The sequence below is a fragment of the Capra hircus genome, chromosome 6 (genome assembly GCF_001704415.2).
Source record: "Capra hircus breed San Clemente chromosome 6, ASM170441v1, whole genome shotgun sequence".
NCBI classification, from domain to species: Eukaryota; Metazoa; Chordata; class Mammalia; order Artiodactyla; family Bovidae; genus Capra; species Capra hircus.
In genome coordinates, this window is record NC_030813.1 from 71542130 (window position 1) to 71554491 (window position 12362).

General features: G+C 41.2%; 1 protein-coding gene across 6 annotated transcripts in view; it reads right to left on the reverse strand.

Moving 5' to 3' along the window:
• The window catches only part of CLOCK (clock circadian regulator), a 128876-nt gene extending 122799 nt beyond the window's left edge, over positions 1 to 6077 (reverse strand). For 3 of the 6 annotated variants that reach the window (XM_018049467.1, XM_018049470.1, XM_018049466.1), the window contains exons 1-2: positions 5587 to 6077; positions 4259 to 4333 (exon numbers count right to left, since the gene is read on the reverse strand). The gene's annotated coding sequence lies outside the window, so the exon portion shown is untranslated. Of the gene's footprint in view, positions 1 to 4258; positions 4334 to 4467; positions 4955 to 5286; positions 5452 to 5586 lie in introns of those variants that run through there. The other 3 variants (XM_018049469.1, XM_018049468.1, XM_013964635.2) reach the window with 2 other exon arrangements.

The following is a 12362-nucleotide window of genomic DNA, read 5'->3' on the forward strand; positions in this document are numbered from 1 at the left end:
TGATTTAACACACACACTCTCTCTCAAATTCTCTACATAGAAACAAAATTTTAAGCAACTTACGGAAATTAGGATTCCCGTCTCAAAAAGTAAGAGCCATGTTTGGTATACACTATGAAAGTAACAAAACAACAGAAATAACAACAGCTAACATTTTTTACTGAACAATCAACTATATGATACTCATTGTTCTACATAATTTGCATGTACTGTTTAATCCTCACATAATATTATGAACTAGCATTATTGTCATTTCATAGATGAGAAACTGAGGTAACATTTGTCCAATCACTAGTAATAAAGCCAGGATGTGAACCCCAAGCAGGCTAGCTGTAGAGCCCTGCACTCTTAATCACTACACCAAGCTACAAACATAAGTAATTAAGACCTTGTTAAAATAGTTTGCTGTTATTGAATTTCAGGCAATAAGTAATAATAATCTTTATTCAACATAAAACCAGATATTTTAATGATCTGATTATGTCACTGAAAATAAATGAACAAAAGAAATAAACACCTAAAAACTTCCTATTTTTGTGACAAAAAAGTAAAAAGTAGTTGCTATCAAAATAGTCACAGAAATGTGAGTAAACATGTAACTTCCAAAAACATGATGACAGAAGACACATTAAAACTACTGCACTGAGCTTTAATATCGTATCTATTTTCTATTGAAAATAGGTTAAGCAGTTCTTCTCCCTGACTTAATCTAGAGGATACAGACACCTAAGAGGTATATAAAATGTCACAGAAATCCTACAGAAAGATAATGTCAGTTCTGTGGGTGAAAGTATTCTTTCTTAGTATTAAGATTTTCCTTTTAAGGAAGTTTTGAAGCAATCAAACAAACTCTCTGTAAAAAATATTATAGCTTAAATTTTAATGGAGAATGTTCAGCCTGCTTCATAGATACCTACTCTGTTTTTCAGAAATATTTCTGAAAAATAAAAGGTAAATCACATTCTAAACAGTATCTTATAAAGGTTAAAAATAATACATAAAAATTTATTTTTTAAAAGCGATTTTTCTATAAACTTCTAACACTTAAAATAGTAAGTAGAATTACATCTTTGTGAAATACACACCTAAAACAAGTAATAACTCAAAGATGACATTATACTTACAAGGATGAGCTTGGGTAATCTAATATTCATATAATCAAAAACATAGAGAAAAACAGGAATCTCTTACCCACCTAATTCACAGAAGTTACACCCAACAGAGCTATAAAAATGACTAACAGATGGTTGTAAAGTAACCTATAAATATAAATGACATTTTAACAATTACAGTCAATTAGTAAGATTAAATTGTTCTGACACTAAAAAGTTTTCTATAATTTATTCAATTCCACCTAGAATTTTAGACTCAGAAAAGGATAAAATATAAAGTACAATCCCAGGACAATGCCTACAAGAAACTATGAAAGTTTCTCTCTCTCTTTTTTTTTTTTTTACTTTATGCATCTGCAAGGAACTGGAAAGAAATACAAACAATAGAAGGTAATTTTGCTGTAATGAGGAACTTTGACAGATTTTTTCACCATAATGCTGTTTGCTTTCATAGTTTAAAATATTTCAGAATATAAGTATTTTATTTGACACAGCACAAGAAGTAAAAAATATGGGGGAGCAGGTACATTAAATATGTGCTTTGAGGAAAAAAAATGATAGGAAAAAACAATTTACTTTTAATACTAACACTGCCTGAAACATCAGATGGCAGACAACAGTTCACCGGCAGAATTAAATCTCCTATTCTCCAAATCCTGAAATCTAAGAGAGGCTGTATTATAATTATCAAGTAAAACATCAAATGGTTCTTTCTAGTGGGAGAGAGTGAAAAAACAAAAATAAGCTATCAACTAGTGCCTGCTATGAGGACACAACTTAACTCCTTACTTTCTTCCCTCTTAAGAGCTAAGACAAGCTAAATTTGCTCTATCCTTTCCTATTTTAAATGTCACGAAATATCTCTACTCTCCATTCAAACTCCATGTCCACAAAAATAAAAAGTTGGAAACAGTCTCACTCTTACAAACCTTAGGTACGTTTTTCTTCTGGAATCTATCATTTCCTAACTTGTGTTACAATCATTACACACATGCTCTTTTAAGGGTGTGTGAGCACTCAGTCATGTCCAACTCTTCAGGGAAGGGTCAACTATACTGCATCCTTCTATGTATCTCACAGGTTAGTAAAGAGTCTTCACTAATAGCCAACTCTCTATCACCTAAAAAGAATGAAGTCTTAGTAATTATTCTCAGCTCGGTTTAAAAACAAAATGAAACAGAACCACCACCAAAAAACACCTCTGGAACTATTAGAAAGGTAATGTTCTGAGAAGAAGTATGTATACAACTTGTCTGCTGTCACTAAAGCAAAAACCAGACCAAAAAGCTTCTTCTCCTGTTCCCCCTGCTGGATTCCTTCCAAGTAAATCAATGTCTCTTAGTTAAAGACAAAGCATGCTTAGATTCACATCAGAGGACCAGGAGAGGCTCAGTTGCTTAACTTTCTGACATATCCAATCCAGGTCATTTCCCTGTCCTGTGAGTAGTAACAGAGCTCACAGTAGAGACAAACTAACAAAGCAAACAATCAAGACAACTTAATTTTTGAGATTAAAAGTCTATGTAAATACACAGAAAAAGAACTCAAAGGTTATATAACAATGTAACAGTAGTTATCTCTGGGGAGAGATGTAAGATAGAAGTGAAGTATGTAAAAAGCATTTTCACCTATTATAAATACACTGCATTGTTTACATTTTTCCTGAACATTGACTTACTTCTCTAATGTTTTCCAAAAAGAATGAACAGACATATATGGAATTCAAATGAAAATTAAATGCCATTTGCAGAAATTTGACTACCAGAGACCAACAGATCAAAGAGAAATAACAAAATTATCCTATCCTCCAAAATAAAAAGGAATGCTAGACAACAAAAATGCCCATAGCAACTGTCACCCATTACTCAACATTCACGACTCTGATTATACGATATTAGCCACCAGAGGAATTTTGAGTACCCTCCCCCCTGAAACTACATACTGTTTTCAGCAACCCATTAAGTCATAAAAAAATTTTAGCGTTTGCACCAACAGAACATTGACTCTCAACTTTAATTCTCTGTAAGTACTATATCTATATACAGGATCTCTCTCTAAACACACACACATATAAATTTACATGCAGTTCATGTCTGACCGCCTTGAGAAAGTATTTCCCCATCTGAAAAGCAAACTATCTAGACAACCAATTCCATTGTCATTTTAATGGAGAGTTCATATTCTCCAACTGTTTGTCATCACAACTTTGGGGTTAAAAAAAGTAAAAGTAAAATTTTATAGAACTAGGATTTCTGGGGGAAAAAAAAGCAGCAAGAAAAACTATGCTCTGAACACAGCATAAGCCAAAATGTCAAATGTAAATAATGTCATATATTTTAGCAAAACAAAATATGACTAAACATTTTTAAAAGTTAAATTTGTAACATTAGCATCTTAAAAACTGGAGCCCAGATAGCCATACTTAAAACTTTCTGTCAAGTTTAGGTCGTTTCCCCTTAAAAAAAAAAAAAAAAACCACTAAGAGAAACCATATTAAAAATGGCCAAAATTACTACAAATTAGGAAAGAAAGAAATTATTTTGAGCAAATTATTTTGGAGAGAAGGATTTTTGTTTAATCTAGTTTACGTACTCATAATATAGTCACAAATACTTTAAAATATAAAGGCATACAGTGTACGTGTCATTTCCCACCATGCCCTCATCAGGTTACTCCTCCCTCTACCCAACCATTATCAATTCTCCGCTATCCTCCCCCGCCAGTTTCTTTATACTTATAGAGACAAACCCAAGTTTATATTCCTATTCCATGGGTGCCTCGTTATCACACAAAGTAGCACGTTATTCACGCTGTCCTATATCTTGTTTTTTTCACTTTATAACATACTTTGGAGATCTTTCCATGTCATTACACACAAAGCTTCCTCATTCTTTTTCACAGCTGATTATGACTACAACTTTCATCTTTCTTCAGGCTAAACTTTAATGACATTCTATACAGTTAACTACTTAACACCTGAGTTAAGTTTCTCCCCCCAAGATCTAAAAACAGACAAAGCAACTCATTATTTAAATTACATCCTTTTTAGAACGTTTATTTTCCAACCAGGTAGACGGAAAAAGTCGCACTATTTTATCACTTAAAATAAAGGTACAAATTAGAATGTAGACTTCAAGTGAAATTACCTTTTTTTGATTGGGGCATCAGCGTAACAGCCAAATCAACAATGACTAAAAGTTCCTTCTAGTGTTTTTCTTTCACTGTAAAAGAAAACATTATTGTTGCTTTTCTAAGGTTAGAAAGCCTTCAAGTCGTATAGTGTGGCATTCTAATAGCAAGCAACCGCCACCTGATTCGATCTTTCATTCCCCAAGTCAGAGGCCGAGGTTTTTACCTTTCAGGATTCTGCTATTAGCAACAGGACGACTTGCACACCAGCGAAAACGCACTCAAGAATGTAAGCTCTGCGGCGCTACACATCGGAAATTACACTCCCGGGGCCAGCACGCCAGGACAAGCTGGAGTCCAGCTTCGCAGGCGAAAAGGTTTCCATAAGAATCAGCCGCCGCGGTGACCCGGGGAGGGCGGGCGCGGGTGGACTCAAGAAGGAAGACCGGCGCCGCCCCGGGAGCGTTCGAACCCGCGCAGCGGCTCGAGTCGGACGCGAGGAGTAGCGCGTTCCCCGGGGACCCAGCCCCGGAACCGCGACCACTAACGGAACCAGCCCACGGGCGGCGGCGGCCACCGCTCGGACTGCGGGCCGCGGCGCGCGGGCCGGGTGCCGGGAGGGCGGGGGTTCCCCGGAGGAGCTGGCCGTCCCGGCGCCCCATTGGGCGCCGCTCCAAACGTGCCCGAGTTGTGACAGGAATAAAGTGGGTCACAAGGCCTAGCGGGTCCCCAGCGAAAGCCCTCTCCGCACCGGCTCTTCGGCTCTCCCCGCCCCTCTGCCGCTCGAATCGGCCTCAACCCAAGGGCGCGCTCCGGCCACCCGACCCCGCCGCACACCCCAATCCCACCCCTGCCCCGCAGGTAACCCCAGCTGTCCCGAAAGGCCCTTCAGACGGGGCGGGCCTCCACCCCAACTCCCGAGAAAAGACACTCTCGAGCGATAAGCAAAACTTGGGCTTCAGCGCCAGCCCGCCCCTCCCCTGGCCGCCGCCCCCCGGCCCCACACACACCGCCCTCCTGCTCCCCCACTTCCCGGCGCCCTCACCGTGTGGCTTGCGGCGGCTTCGGCTTCTTCCCTCCCCCACCCTGGAGTCCAGCTGCGGCGACTCGGAACCACTAGCCTTGCAGCGTCCTGAAGGCGCTGCGGCTCCCAGCTCTAGCAGCACCTGAGGCTGAGTGGCGCCCCCAACCCACCCCCCAAAAATTCACCGCTACAGCCGCCCTCAACTCCTCCCCCTCCCTTCCCTTCCCCTCCTCCACCGGCACCGGGACCACGCATGCGCCGCTCAGGCAAGCCTGCCGGCGGACGTCAGGCCCCAGGCCCACCCGGCGGGGCGCCACTCACCGGGAGCGCGCACGCGTCGGCGGCCAGATTTCCTTCGCGCTCTCGGTCTCGGGGGTTTCCTTTTTTAAGCCGGTAGCCGCAAGACGAGTCTGTGATTGCGCTCCCTCCCGGCGCATGCGTAGTCAGTGACCCCTGCGGGCTCCGACTGCCGGCGCTTTTCTTTCGTCCCTCCCCTCCTCACTCTCTCTTTCCCCGGTGCGTCTCGGTGCGCATGCGATGTGCCCCGTTAGGCAGCTCGGAGCTGCGATGGGGATCCCGGGCGCCGGAGGAGACTCCTGCTCCCTAGGTCTACGCGTCTGCGCGATCCGCGGCTGCCGCCGGGCGTGCAGGAAAGCCAAGATCCCCCCGGCGCCCCGTTCCTCGCACCGGTTACTGGAAAGCAGGGGAGGCGGGGCCTGGTTAGCTGCGGAGGGTGCGGCCGGTCCCGGGAGTTTTAGATCAGGGTGGCTTTGACTTTTACCCTGGATGCAGGAAGCGAGGACAGAGGAGAGTTTCTTGTACGAGGGATCCCGAAGCCAAAAAGGGGGACCTTCTCTTTCTCGAAAACCAAATCACTTTGCCAATGCCAGGGAAAAAAAAAATCGGGCGGGCGAAAAGAATTTTCCTCCTCATCCAGTGGCATCACTTGCGTTTCGTCTCCTGGGACGGGAAGAGGGCGTTTGTGAAGGTGACTGGCACTCCAGACTCCTCCTCTCTCTTCTGGAAGTGCACTGCTTTAGTCGCTTCTTTTTGGAGAGTGGGCCTGGGGATATCGGACGTGAGTCCTTGGCTGGAGGGCCGAGGCCAAAGAAGATAACGGACGTGCTCCTTTGGAGATTTTTATCTAGCCTTAAGGAAGATGGGAGATAAACCAGGATCCTAGCTTGTACCTTCCTTCCCTTGTAGAAAAACGTGTGAATGTTTTCCCCCTTATCTTAGGGGGAAATTACTTTCTTTGATGGTTAAGACAGTTGGTCCGCAAGGGAAAGCACCTTTCAGTAGCTAAAAATTATTGGGAAAAAGTCTACACTCCTAATTCCTAGTAGTTTTCATATTTTAATGATTGTTCTTTGAATTTGAAACAGAAGCCATTTTTTCTTCTTTCAAAAAAACTGTTGTGACTATAAAATCCTCCCTCAAAGGTAACATTCATCTCAGTGAACACTTTAGATTCTTGCTGTGTACTCAAGAGAAAAAGAACATCGATTGAAATTGAGAAACTATTCAGATCCCTTATCATTCACCAGAGGATTCTATCCGGAATGGGAGAGCGTGGTAGAGTCATCATATAGCAGACAAGATTTTAGTAGACAATTTTTCCTGCTTAGCATTCATTCCCTATTCTGATCATTTCCTTTGGAGAACTATCCTTTCTTCACTTTCAGACCAGGACTCCAGAGGAAAACACATTTGAGTTAATCCTCTACCTTAGTTTGGATTTAACTAAGAAGGTTGATCTCTTTTCCAATGAAGTTAAGTCTGCAAAAATGAAAGCCTGAACACATCTTCCTACTCACAGACTCTGAGAAAGAAGGCAACGTGGAATAAAGCAGGTTCAAAAATGGAGATTTGGCCTGTAGACACATTGGATGCATGGAATCCATTGTGGACTAGATAACTCTGGAAATTTCAGTTAAGTTCAACTTCACTTTCACTTTTCACTTTCATGCATTGGAGAAGGAAATGGCAACCCACTCCAGTGTTCTTGCCTGGAGAATCCCAGGGACGGGGGAGCTTGGTGGGCTACCGTCTATGGGGTCGCACAGAGTCAGACACGACTGAATCGACTTAGCAGTCAATAAATTCTTAACATGTATTCATTGCTTAAACCAGTGAGAAGTTATCTGTCACTTGCCATCATGAATTCTCACAGTGGTAGCAAGAGAGGAAGCAAGATTAATACTGATTAGGAAGATTTCAGTTAGACAAGAGGCTTTGAATGCTTTTCCTAGGATTGGATTTTCTAGAGAAAGTGATCTCTCTTCATATTCTGCATCGTATCTTCAAAAATACCTTTGCCCCTTTTAATGGTTCCATGGTCCTCTTAGTCACTAGAAACACATCATGTTCATCTTTGACTCCTTCCTCTCTCATTTTCTGTATTTAATCATTTACCAACACCTGTTGATAGTCCCGTTTTCTGTTCATTCTTCTGCCACTACTCAAACATTTCCCATGATTCGGTTCACAACTTATCTTTCTCCCCATACTCTCCAAGAAGAAAACTGTACCACATATTTTTAATCACATTTCCAGATTCCACTTTTCCCTAAAACAAAAACCCTGCCTCATAGTTTGTCTCCTAGCCTAAATCCTCTCCTTGAACACAATTTATCTGACTCAAATATTCTGCTCATTTCTTCTTGTCTGCCTAGCTATAATTTAAAAGGAACATTTCCAACTCCATTCCTAACTGGTTTCCACAGTTGATGTCTTGATGGAAGCAACATAGCATAGTGGCTAAAATACAGAATTGGAAACTTACTGTCAGGATTTATCCCAGCCCCACTACTTAACATCTGCATGACTTTGAGTCTGTTCTTCAGTTTCCTCATCTGTCAAATGACGGTAGTAACAATCATGTCTCAGGATAATTGAGAGAAGATAGAACAGGTAGATGGAATGTGTGTGTGTGATAGTACCTGGTACATAAAAAATCCCATATTAGTAGTGGCTATTAATGATGTTGCTTTTTGTGTAGTTCTTACATCTCTTGCTCAATTTCTTCCCCTAGTTCTCTGGGACCCTATGTCCTTTCTGTTTTTTCATAATATCATTCTTATCCACCCTTTCCTTGACGTTCCTACTTTTACTACTACAGTTTCAGGTAAACAGGAACATGGGAAGCTTGGTATGCATAATAGGGAATATATTGTTAGGGTTTTGTTTTGTTTTGTTTTTTTAAGAATTCTTCATGTTTTAGTGAATTACTCTTATCCTTGCTAGATCCTTTAAAATAGAAGTCAATAGTATGATGTGATATTGAAGACTTTGTAATCAAAGGTCTAGGCTTCAATCCTGACTAATACTAAGACACACTGAGCAAGTTAAATAATTTATTTGAGCATCAGGGTATTTATCTGTCAAGTGAGAAAAAAGGCATCTCAGAATTGTGATGATCAAATGTAAATTATAAACTACTACAGAAAGGTTAGCTGAAATTGATGATGGCTTTAGATTTTTATGCTTTGTTGTTGGAACTCTAGGAATGGTTGAAATGACTCACAAATTTGTAACTACAGCCTACACCTAACCTTTGGGTTCCAAACACCCATGTCCAATTGTCTCCCCAATGTCTTCTCTTGAATATCTCAAATACTTTGGATGCTCCGTTCAATCTGTTCTCCACAAAGCAGCAAGAATATTCTTTTGAAAATATAAATGAAACTGCATGTTCCTACTTGAAATCCTTATTTTTTCCCACTATACCTAAATTCCTAGTTGTGGCCATAATACCTTTTTGATCTAGCCCCGTCTATTTCTCCAGCTTCATGTCCTACCATTTTTCTCTCTTCCCATAACACTTCCACCCAGAACCTTCCTCAAGTTTCGTGCTAATCTTTGTATTCTCAAGCTCTGATACAGGCACTCACCTGGACGACCCTCCTTCCTTTTCTCCTGGCTGGTTCCTCTTCAGTCTTCATGTCTCAAAGATCTAACTACCCTATTTAAGATGTTTCCCTCCTACCTCTCACCTGCCATCCACCAACATAGTACCCACAATTATTCTCTGTTACCGTGGGTTTTTTTTTAATATTTCTTTTCTTATCTATTAACTATCTCCCCCCCCCCAACTCCACCCCATTGCCACCACATGGTAAATTCCAAGAGTCGAGAACTATGTGTTTTCTTCATCACTGTACATGCAGCATTCATTTCAATGCTTGAGTTAAATGAAAGAATGAATGAAATGAAAGGCAAAACATGCCAGATTTTGGGGATCACTCTTATATTCCAAGTTGTGATCGTAAGCAGATTGTAGTCTTGTCAGGAGGTAAACTCAGCAACGTGTTTTAAAGTACAAAGGAGAGATAAACTGAAAATAGTGAAACACTAGTATGAGACTGCTGAGTGAGGTCCACAATAGGGAACAAGAACATGCAGCACTCACCCTCTAAACCACTGCCCATATTTGAAGCAGATTTTCCTTCAGCCCAGCTTCCCTGGTGGCTCAGACAGTAAAGAATCTGCCTGCAATGCAGGAGATGCAAGAGATATAGTTTCAATCCCTGGGTGGGGACGATCTCCTGGAGAAGGAAATGGCAACTCACTCCAGTATTCTTGCCTGGGAAATCCCATGGACAGAGGAGCCTGGCGGGCTACAGTCCATGGGGTTGCAAAGAGTCGGACTCAAATGACGCACACGCACATTCCTTCAGTCAGGACCAAAAGCTGGACAAAACTGGACTTAACATGGTCGAAACCTCCAACCCCTACTTTCAGGCCATATAAGACACAAGGGAAGAGGAGGATGAGAGAATCATTGGAGCCACAACTTAAAAGAGTACTGTGGCTTTTCCTTTCCTTTTTATTCCCCCACCCCATTCCAGGTTGGGCTTCCTTGGTGGCTCAGATGATAAAGAATCCGCTTGCAATGAGAGAGACCTGGGTTCGATCCCTGGAGGAAGGCACGGCAACCCACTCCAATATTCTTGCCTGGAGAATTCCATGGAGGAGCCTGGCGTTCATGGGGTCACAGAGAGTTGGACACAACTGAGCGACTAAGCACAGCTCACTCCAAGTTAAGTGAACAAGGCTCCAACAGAATCGGCTAGAGAAGCTGGAGTGGCTAAGGAGAGACTGGTATCTCTTCTCTTTCAGATTTGTTGATCCGCCCTGCATCTACCTGTGTGAACAGGAAGATAGAGACTTGGGGAGAAACAATTAGAGGAAGTGGGCTAAAGTGTACTCCTACAGTTTGGCATGGCAAGGAAGTTTCTACGGAGTCCATCCATGCTGGTAGAAAGTACTGTCCCAGTTTGAACCATTTTGACACCTACTGGGAAAAGAAATTCTAGCAACAAGAGGCAGGATATACTTCAAGGAGTGGGAACTGAGAGAGATCAAGAGAGAGAGCCTCAGACTGATCTCATATCAAGGAATTGTACGGTGGAGAGGCTGCCTCCGAGTTTCTAGGAGAACTCAATGTGCCCATTAAAGCGCGAACACTTTGATGCAATATGGATAGTACTTAACTAGTTAAGAGAAATGTATGCCTTTCTTCCCTAATCTGCCTTCCAGTCCCCAACACCACAGAGGATGGGTCTTGAAAAGAGAAGGAAATAATTGGCTAAAAACAACTCCACCTTCCCTTTTGAGTTTCTGAATCACAAGTTCAGTCAGAGAACAGTTGCCTGGGAACTGATATTGGAGCTTGAAACTAGACAGACTTTTAATAACCAAAAGTGTGAAAGAAGAGTTAAAGAATATGCTCAAGATGTCTTTAGGGGACTTGCTACCAGTGCTGCTTAATCACCTAAGGATCTCATTAAAACAGAAATTGCAGTTCAGCCAGGCTGGGATGAGGCCAGAGACTGCATTTCTAACAAGCTCCCTGGGGATGCTGCTGATTCTAGGATCACACTTTGACAAAATAGGCACTATAAAGCAGGAGAGGGAGTTTCAGCGATTGGCAGAAAGGAATAGAGAAAAATATTAGATCATTTTTATAGATCAAAAACATTTGAATATTTAAAATTTCCAAAAAAATCACAAAAATTCATTCAGTAAAATGTGAAACACATTATTAAATAATTTCCCCACATTCTAACAAATACTTAAACCCCACTTAAATGAGAATGTATAAATCAAGTAGGATATGTATGAAGTAGTTCTGATCTACACTGGCAAGCATGAGTACTTGCTAGAAGCGTGTATTTGTGTGCATTATTTGAAAAAGGCTGAGGCTGGAATCAAAACCAGCCACCTCTATTATGCTATAATTTAATGAATTTTACAAATGTTTAAGTTTTCATGAACTGTGCTTACGTATAAAAACTACTGCCACCTAGTGGATTTGAGTTGAGTTAAAAAAAGAAGAATGAATCTTTTTATTCAAACATCTTAAATACTATTACTACTTCCTAATTTTAACTCAAAAAAGAAAACAGGTAAATATGATGGATTTACTAAAAATATTACATTTGGGGGAGCCTTTTGCATTCGGTTTCAATTGGAAGGGAAATAATGAATGCTAGTCACTCAGCTGGGTCTGACTCTTTGTGATCCCCATGGACTGTAGCCCACCAGGCTCCTCGTCTGTGGGATTCTTCAGGCCAGAATACTGGAATGGATTGCCATTCCCTTCTCCAGGGGATCTTCCAGACCCACGAATTGAACTCAGGTCTCCCACATTGCAGGCGGATTCTTTACTACCTGAGCCACCAGGGAAGTCAGGAAATAATGTCTATATTTATATGCATTAGATGGCATTAAAGTTACATTTTAACTTTATGATAATATGGTTTTTCCTTTAATTTCCACAACTGTTTTATTCTCAATAGGAATCTTTCCATCCATTTTGTTAAAGACTCTTAGAAGTTGGACCTTACAGGTAATTATTTCTCTGATATGTGTGCTAACACTATAATAAAGACCACTGTGTGCAACTCCCAACTTTGCTTCTCAACTTTTCCTCCCTTCATCCAAATGTGCATATTTTCAAAAGCCTTTCTTTGCTATCTCAGAAGGGGTCTTCCTAATTCTTTACAAAGTTAGATCATTTGATTTTACCTATCTGATAAAATAAATTATTACTCAGTGTGTGCTGAAAAGCAGAGTAAGCTGACAAGATTCGT